Here is an 8,017-nt window from a genome sequence, read left to right on the forward strand (position 1 = left end):
TGGCGTCAACTCAAAATAACCAACATGCGAAAACAAAAATGCAGCGCTATACGACAGAGATACTGTACTTGCACGGCAAGATAACCACGTGACCGGGTGGCGAAAGCTCGTAACTCAGATCTCGGCTCGCATCTCAAAGCAATAAACCGCCCGAGCGACGGCTCGTATCTCGAAAAACTCGTAAGTTGGGGCACTCGTAAGTCAAGGTTCCACTGTATATATATATATATATATATATATATATATATATATATATATATATATATATATATAATTATAAAATTGAAATCTTGCGTGTTTGTATGTAACATTCGATCGGTCCGGGGGCGTGGCCTACCCCTTTGAGAGAGTAGTAATATCCACCATTTTATTAACTCGCATAGCTTCGAGGCCTGTTTTGTAGGCCAGTGGTGTCTTGCTCTCTCTCTCAGTTTTATTTCAAATCAAATTCGATATATCATTTCATTTTTCACAGTCGCTAACATAGTTTTAGACTCGGTTGAAAAAAACGGGAAGAAAATCCGATGAAAGTTTCCGTTTATAGAACGAAATGAATTCTGAAAGGCTTGTATCTTCAAGGCCATTGAGTCTGTTTCACGCCTTTATCTTCAATCTAAGTCGCCATCTGATTTCATTTTTATCGATGGTTTTAGACTCGGTAAAAGAAATAATTGAGAACATTCACGCACACACGGGAAATTGCAGAGATATATTTTACAAATCGCGCCACGTTGATATACGAAAATACACCGCCTAAAATAACAGGCATACAATATATATCTTCGTCATTTCATTCAACATTATTACTCGGAAGTAAAATATGTTTCAGGAAATTACCGAGAGATATTTCTTCGATTTTTTTTATTATTTATATGCGCATACACTTTAAATAGCTTTATTTGAAATCTTTAATTTTCACAATGTAATTTATTTGTCATTTGATGATCGGCAAAACGATAGCACAAACACAATACTATTTGCAGGAAGAATGTCGTATCAACCCTCCGACGGCGCTCCGGACGCGGACAACGAATCACACCTCACGTCTATGGACGCGAATAGCAACATCCACACGAATCAGTCATCAATGATTTTCATTGACGTGCCTGGAGGCACAGGGAAGACGTTTCTTATTAACCTGATTCTCTCTAAAGTGAGAGCGAGTGGAGAAGTTGCCCCCTGCGGTGGCCTCATCTGGCATAGCTGCTACCCTCATGCCTGGTGGAAGAACAGCGCACTCAAGGTTCCAAATCCCTCTGACACCGAGGAAAGATGGCGTATGCAACATCGATAAAAATTCCACTATCGCAGACCTCTTTCGAAGTACAAAACTCATCGTGTGGGATGAGCGTCCTATGATCAGGAGAGAGAGTTTCGAGGCTGTGGATCGCACGTTGCGTGATGTATGTGACAAAGACGAGCCTTTTGGAGGGATCTTGACGATATGCTGTGGTGATTTCCGGCAACGTGATCGGAGATAAGGGCCGAAATCACGTGTCACAGGTAAGTGATTTAGAACGCTGGAGAGGTGAGCCTTATGGCTTGCTGGCCCAAATAATCTCCCTGATGATGTCCAGCGTTCGCTTTAGTTCTATTCTCATATCTATTCAAACTGACATTGACCCAACGGGTCATGTGTCGTCTAGGGGTAGCATCATCATCATCATTGGCTGAGGGGTAGCATCATTGGCTGAGGCGTAGCATCATTGGCTGAGGGGTAGCATCATTGGTTGAGGGGTGACATCATTGGCTGAGGGGCGACATCATTAGCTGAAGGGTGGCATCATTGGCAGAGGGGCGACATCATTGGCTGAGGGGTGGCATCATTGGCTGAGGGGCGACATCATTGGCTGAGGGGTGACATCATTGGCTGAGGGGTGACATCATTGGCTGAGGGGCGACATCATTGGCTGAGGGGTGGCATCATTGGCTGAGGGGCGACATCATTGGCTGAGGGGCGACATCATTGGCTGAGGGGCGGCATCATTGGCTGAGGGGCGGCATCATTGGCTGAGGGGCGACATCATTGGCTGAGGGGCGACATCATTGGCTGAGGGGTGACATCATTGGCTGAGGGGCGACATCATTGGCTGAGGGGCGGCATCATTGGCTGAGGGGCGACATCATTGGCTGAGGGGTGGCATCATTGGCTGAGGGGCGGCATCATTGGCTGAGGGGCGGCATCATTGGCTGAGGGGCGGCATCATTGGCTGAGGGGCGACATCATTGGCTGAGGGGCGACATCATTGGCTGAGGGGTGACATCATTGGCTGAGGGGCGACATCATTGGCTGAGTGGCGACATCATTGGCTGAGGGGCGACATCATTGGCTGAGGGGCGACATCATTGGCTGAGGGGCGGCATCATTGGCTGAGGGGCGGCATCATTGGCTGAGGGGCGACATCATTGGCTGAGGGGTGACATCATTGGCTGAGAGGCGACATCATTGGCTGAGGGGCGGCATCATTGGATGCGGGGCGGCATCATTGGCTGAGGGGCGGCATCATTGGATGCGGGGCGGCATCATTGGCTGAGGGGCGACATCATTGGCTGAGTGGCGACATCATTGGCTGAGGGGCGACATCATTGGCTGAGGGGCGACATCATTGGCTGAGGGGCGGCATCATTGGCTGAGGGGCGACATCATTGGCTGATGGGGCGACATCATTGGCTGAGGGGCGACATCATTGGCTGAGGGGCGGCATCATTGGCTGAGGGGCGACATCATTGGCTGAGGGGCGACATCATTGGCTGAGGGGCGACATCATTGGCTGAGGGGCGACATCATTGGCTGAGGGGCGACATCATTGGCTGAGGGGCGGCATCATTGGCTGAGGGGCGACATCATTGGCTGAGGGGCGACATCATTGGCTGAGGGGCGGCATCATTGGCTGAGGGGCGACATCATTAGCTGAGGAGCGACATCATTAGCTGAGGGGCGACATCATTAGCTGAGGGGCGACATCATTGGCTGAGGGGCGACATTATTGGCTGAGGTGTAGCATCATTGGCTGAGGGGTAGCATCATTGGCTGAGGGGTAGCATCATTGGCTGAGGGGTAGCATCATTGGCTGAGGTGTAGCATCATACGCTGAGGGGTCACATCATTGGCTGAGGGGTGGCATCATTGGGTGAGGGGTAGCATCATTGGCTGAGGGGTAACATCATTGGCTGAGGGGTAGCATCATTGGCTCAGGGGTCACATCATTGGCTGAGGGGTAGCATCATTGGCTGAGGGGTGGCATCATTGGCTGAGGTGTAGCATCATTGGCTGAGGGGTCACATCATTGGCTGAGGGGTAGCATCATTGGCTGAGGGGTCACATCATTGGCTGCGGGGTGGCATCATTGGCTGAGGGGTCTTCTCCTCACTGCTCATTACTAAAAACTGCTCTTCTATGTGAGGATTGATAAATAAAAGCAATTAGAACCAGTAAATTTAGTTTTATATGGCATTTTGCCTCTCTATTAGAAAGTGTGAGAAAATTATATATCTTCGCCATAGGTTGACCTTTGACCCCCACTGTAACCATGGTAACCCCTTAATTATATATAATAACATTGACCCAACGGGTCATGGGTCGTCTAGTATATATATATTCTCCGTAGGTGATTCTGTCTGTCTGTGAGCCTGTCCGGGGGTGTGGCCTCCTCCGTTGAGGGAGTAGCTCCACCCATTCTGGAAGAGGCTTCAAAAACAAATATCCACCATTTTGTTTACTCGCATAGCTAGAGGCCTCTTTTGTTAGGCCCGTGGTGTCTTGCTGTCTCTCACAGTTTTATTTCAACTCTAAATCGATATCTCATTTCATTTTTCACAGTCGCTAACATGGTTTTAGACTCGGTTGAAATAAAACGGGAATAAAATTTGATGAAAGTTACGGTTTATAGAAAGAAATGAATTTTCAAAGGGCTGTACCATAAAGGCCATTCATTGAGTCACCTTCACGATTTTATCTCGACTCTAATTCACCATCTGATTTCATTTTTATCGATGGTTTTAGACTCGGTTTCAGCAATAATTGAGAAAATAAACGCCACATACGGGAAATTGCTGAGACATTTTAGAAATTCGGGAAAATTCTGAGATATATTAAATAATTGCGGCTTTTCATGAATTGATATACCTTACACCGCCCAAGATGACACAGACAGGAAAATGCTGAGATATATTAAATAATCGTAGCTTTTCACAACTCGATATATCTTACACCACCCAACATGACACAAACGGGAAAATGCCGAGATATATTAAATAATTGCGGCTTTTCACGACTCGAAATATCTTACACCACCCAAGATGACACAGACGGGAAAATGCTGAGATATATTAAATAATCGCGGCTTGTCATGACTCAATAAATGTCTTACACTGCCCAAGATGACACAGACGGGAAAAGGCCGAGATATATTAAATAATCGTGGCTTTTCACGATTTGATATATCTTACACCGCCCAAGATGACACAGATGGGAAAATGCCGAGATATCTATATTTACGTTTATAGAACGAAATGCATTTTCGAATGCCTGTAACATAAAGTTCATTCAGGCTCCCTCACGGCTTTATCTCGACTCTAATTCACCATCACAGTAGCTGGGATAGTTCAAGTCTCAGTTTCAGCTAAAGTTGAGAAAATCGGCGAAATGTATTTCAACAGCCGTTTTGAATGTGTGGACTTGTTGGATGAGATGTGGGCACGGGAAAGGAGAAAGGGGAATTGAGAGAGAGGAATGAGAGATGGGGATGAGAGATGGGAAGGAGAGATGGGAAGGAGAGGAGAGAACGTTCCCAGGACTTTGTTATTTATATTATTACTCAGTAAAAGTACAGCGACTGAATACTGAAGTTCTGGATCAAACCGAAGTCTAAATATATATATATATATATACAATATTCCTGGGGTGTGTGGTGAAAATGTAAGTTGAACCCAGGTGTGACGCTCACTTAACCACTGGGCGGTGTCTATAAGACCTCGGGATGTCTGCGACTCGAGGCCACTCCTGCGACTTTATACAATGACATGTAGAATTGAATGGTACGTACCCACTTATATTCTAGGCTTGCTTGCATTGACTGATATATCCAATCTTTCTCATATGATGCCTTGATCCTGACATATATGTTGCATGGTGTATTTTACAGGATGATGTTACGATCTAATTGAAATTAAACCTATCTATGGGACGAGTTGTGGATTTGGTTGATTTTCACAACACTTAATTTCAATTATGATCTTCGGAAATGGCGGGACACGAGTCTTGCGATGGCCAGATGAACGCAGATCACAGACGAGCGTTCCCGACATTCTCCGCGCTCCTGCGAGGCCCACCTCGGAGAAGAATGACCGGCGGAGGACCCGTCGAGCTTGCTCCAGCTACGGAGCTCCGACTACTCTCGCGGCCGGTCTGCCTCAAAAGGACCGGATGCGATGGGGACCTCGCAAGCCTTTTGCGGGACCGCGTCGTCAAAACGCGAACTGCTCTCCTGAGGCCCGAACGCCGGAGCAGGCATGACGGACTCCGGCAAGACGCCTGGAGAACGATGCTACTGGGCAACGTCCTGCAGCCGAAACCCCGTCGGAACGACGGACCCGCTTGGAGCCGATGGCCCGACCAACTGATTTGCGTGCCTCGGCCTGAGATGAGATGACCACGCGAGTGTTCACGACTCCCTTGACTGTCATGCCGCGCTCGGAAGCACCTCCACGTGCAAATCGCGAGCGCGGCACCCGTCGCATGCACTGCTCTGTGAGGCCTATGATTCTGATCGCTGCTCGGAATCACCTCCTCCTACGCGACGCCGCACGCTGCACCCGTCGCATGCACTACTCTGTGCCCGACCGATCGCTGCTCGGAAGCACCTCCCCGCGCGAATCGTGCGCGCTGCACCCGTCGTGTGCACTACTCTGTGAGGCCTACGAGAGGCCTACGATTCCGATCGCTGCTCGGAATCACCTCCTCCTACACGCAGCCACGCTGCGCCCAACGCGGGCACCACTCTGCGAGGCCGGCGATTCCAATCGCTGCACGTCGGAATCACCTCCTCCCACGCAAAGCCACGCTGCGCCCAACGCGGGCACCACTCTGCGAGGCCGGTGATTCTAATCGCTGCCCGTCGGAATCACCTCCTATGCGCGAATCGCGCGCTGCCCCATCGCGGGCACAACCCGATCAATCGCTGCTCGGTGGAATCACCTCCTACGCGCAAATCGCGCACTGCGCCCTTCGCGGGCACCACTCTGCGAGGCCGGCGATTCTGATCGCGGCTCGTCGAAATCCCACCTACGCGCGAATCGCGCGCTGCCCCATCGCAGGCACAACCCGATCAATCGCTGCTCGGTGGAATCACCTCCTACGTGCAAATCGCGCACTGCGCCCTTCGCGAGCACCACTCTGCGAGGCCGGCGATTCTGATCACGGCTCGTCGAAATCCCACCTACATGTGGCTACTCAACGAGGCCGGCGAACTCCGCTGCCCGGAATCGCCTCAATGGAGGCTCGCTTGGCACCATTCGAGGACTCGCCGCAGCACGGATGAGTTTCTAAGGACGTCGAGCGGGACCTTCATAGCCTTTCACGACACTCGGGCTTATGCTTATGATAGATGATCGTATACCATGTGTATTCTAAATGACTAACTATGTCTAAAACTCCGGACAAAACACGGCCCGAAAGCTAAACAAACGAGACGCTACTTCAGGTCGTGATATGTATTCGATCCTTTGACCCGAAAGCTAACAAACGAGACGCTACTTCAGGGCGTGATATGTGTTCGATCCTTTGACCCGAAAGCTAACAAACGAGACGCTACTTCAGGGCGTGATATGTATTCGATCCTTTGACCCGAAAGCTAACAAACGAGACGCTACTTCAGGGCGTGATATGTATTCGATCCTTTGACCCGACAGCTAAACAAACGAGACGTTACTTCAGGTCATGCAGTCTATCGCTGCCAAGCATGCTCGCCCTCTCGACTCGGTGAAGCCGCACTGGTTCAACGGGCCAAGCTCAACTTTCGGTTTCCCTCGTACGCGGTGCGCCCTAGATAATACTTTTCGCTCGTCGGCCGGGTTCGTATTCCGTACACCGATCTCGAGCCCGCTTGAATGCTGCTGCCCAATGGACACGAGACTTTAGATTTCGGAGTGCTACTTTACTCCGTCTGGGGATACCGCTCAGCTGGAACTCGCCGTCAAACCCGCCCGCACGCGCCCGAACCAATTGATGACATCATCGACTAAATCACGCGTTTGCTTTACAGCGCCATTTAACTGTTTCCCGCGCTTGCGTCATCAGAGTTCGTCTACCTGGGTACCTCTACAGATAGCAGAAATACTCAATCTGACCGCCCCTGCCCGAAAGTGCGTGTCATAACGTGGCGGCCTTCGAGGGCGACTAGCCAACATCGAGGACTTATGCCGTTAATCGATAAGGCATGGGGCATTTGGGGGTGCACGGTGACCCCATGACACGGTGACATTGAGCGTTGCGCCCGACTCCCTCATCTCCTGAGCAAGCCACGTGGGCACCGGCCCGCCGGATCGCCCTTGACTCTGGGCTTGTTGCTTCTGGGACAGGTCTCCTGGCTCGCCTCCACACATTTCGAGACTGTGAGACGCCTCGCCCGGGCCCGGCCTGATTGCGTTCCCTCTGACCCAGACTGTGAAGGTCGCTTGACTTCGGTGCGTGGAGTGTGGCTGTTATCTCACACATCCAGCCGGGCCATCCTCTTGGATGTCGATCCATCCATCCGGGCCATCCTCTTGGATGTCGATCCATCCATCCGGGCCATCCTCTTGGATGTCGATCCATCCATCCGGGCCATCCTCTTGGATGTCGATCCATCCATCCGGGCCATTCTCTTGGATGTCAATCCATCCGGGACGTTTTCCATTTCTCGATCTCGAGGTTTTCTCTCCGGGACAATCCCTCCGGGACGGAGGTATCGCCGCATAGTCAATAGGACGGGCCTTGGATACAATCCATCCGGGACGTCTCTCGGTAGCCGGTACGGCC

The sequence above is a fragment of the Myxine glutinosa genome, chromosome 4, assembly GCF_964187855.1.
Source record: "Myxine glutinosa chromosome 4, kmMyxGlut1.1, whole genome shotgun sequence".
Taxonomy (NCBI): Eukaryota; Metazoa; Chordata; class Myxini; order Myxiniformes; family Myxinidae; genus Myxine; species Myxine glutinosa.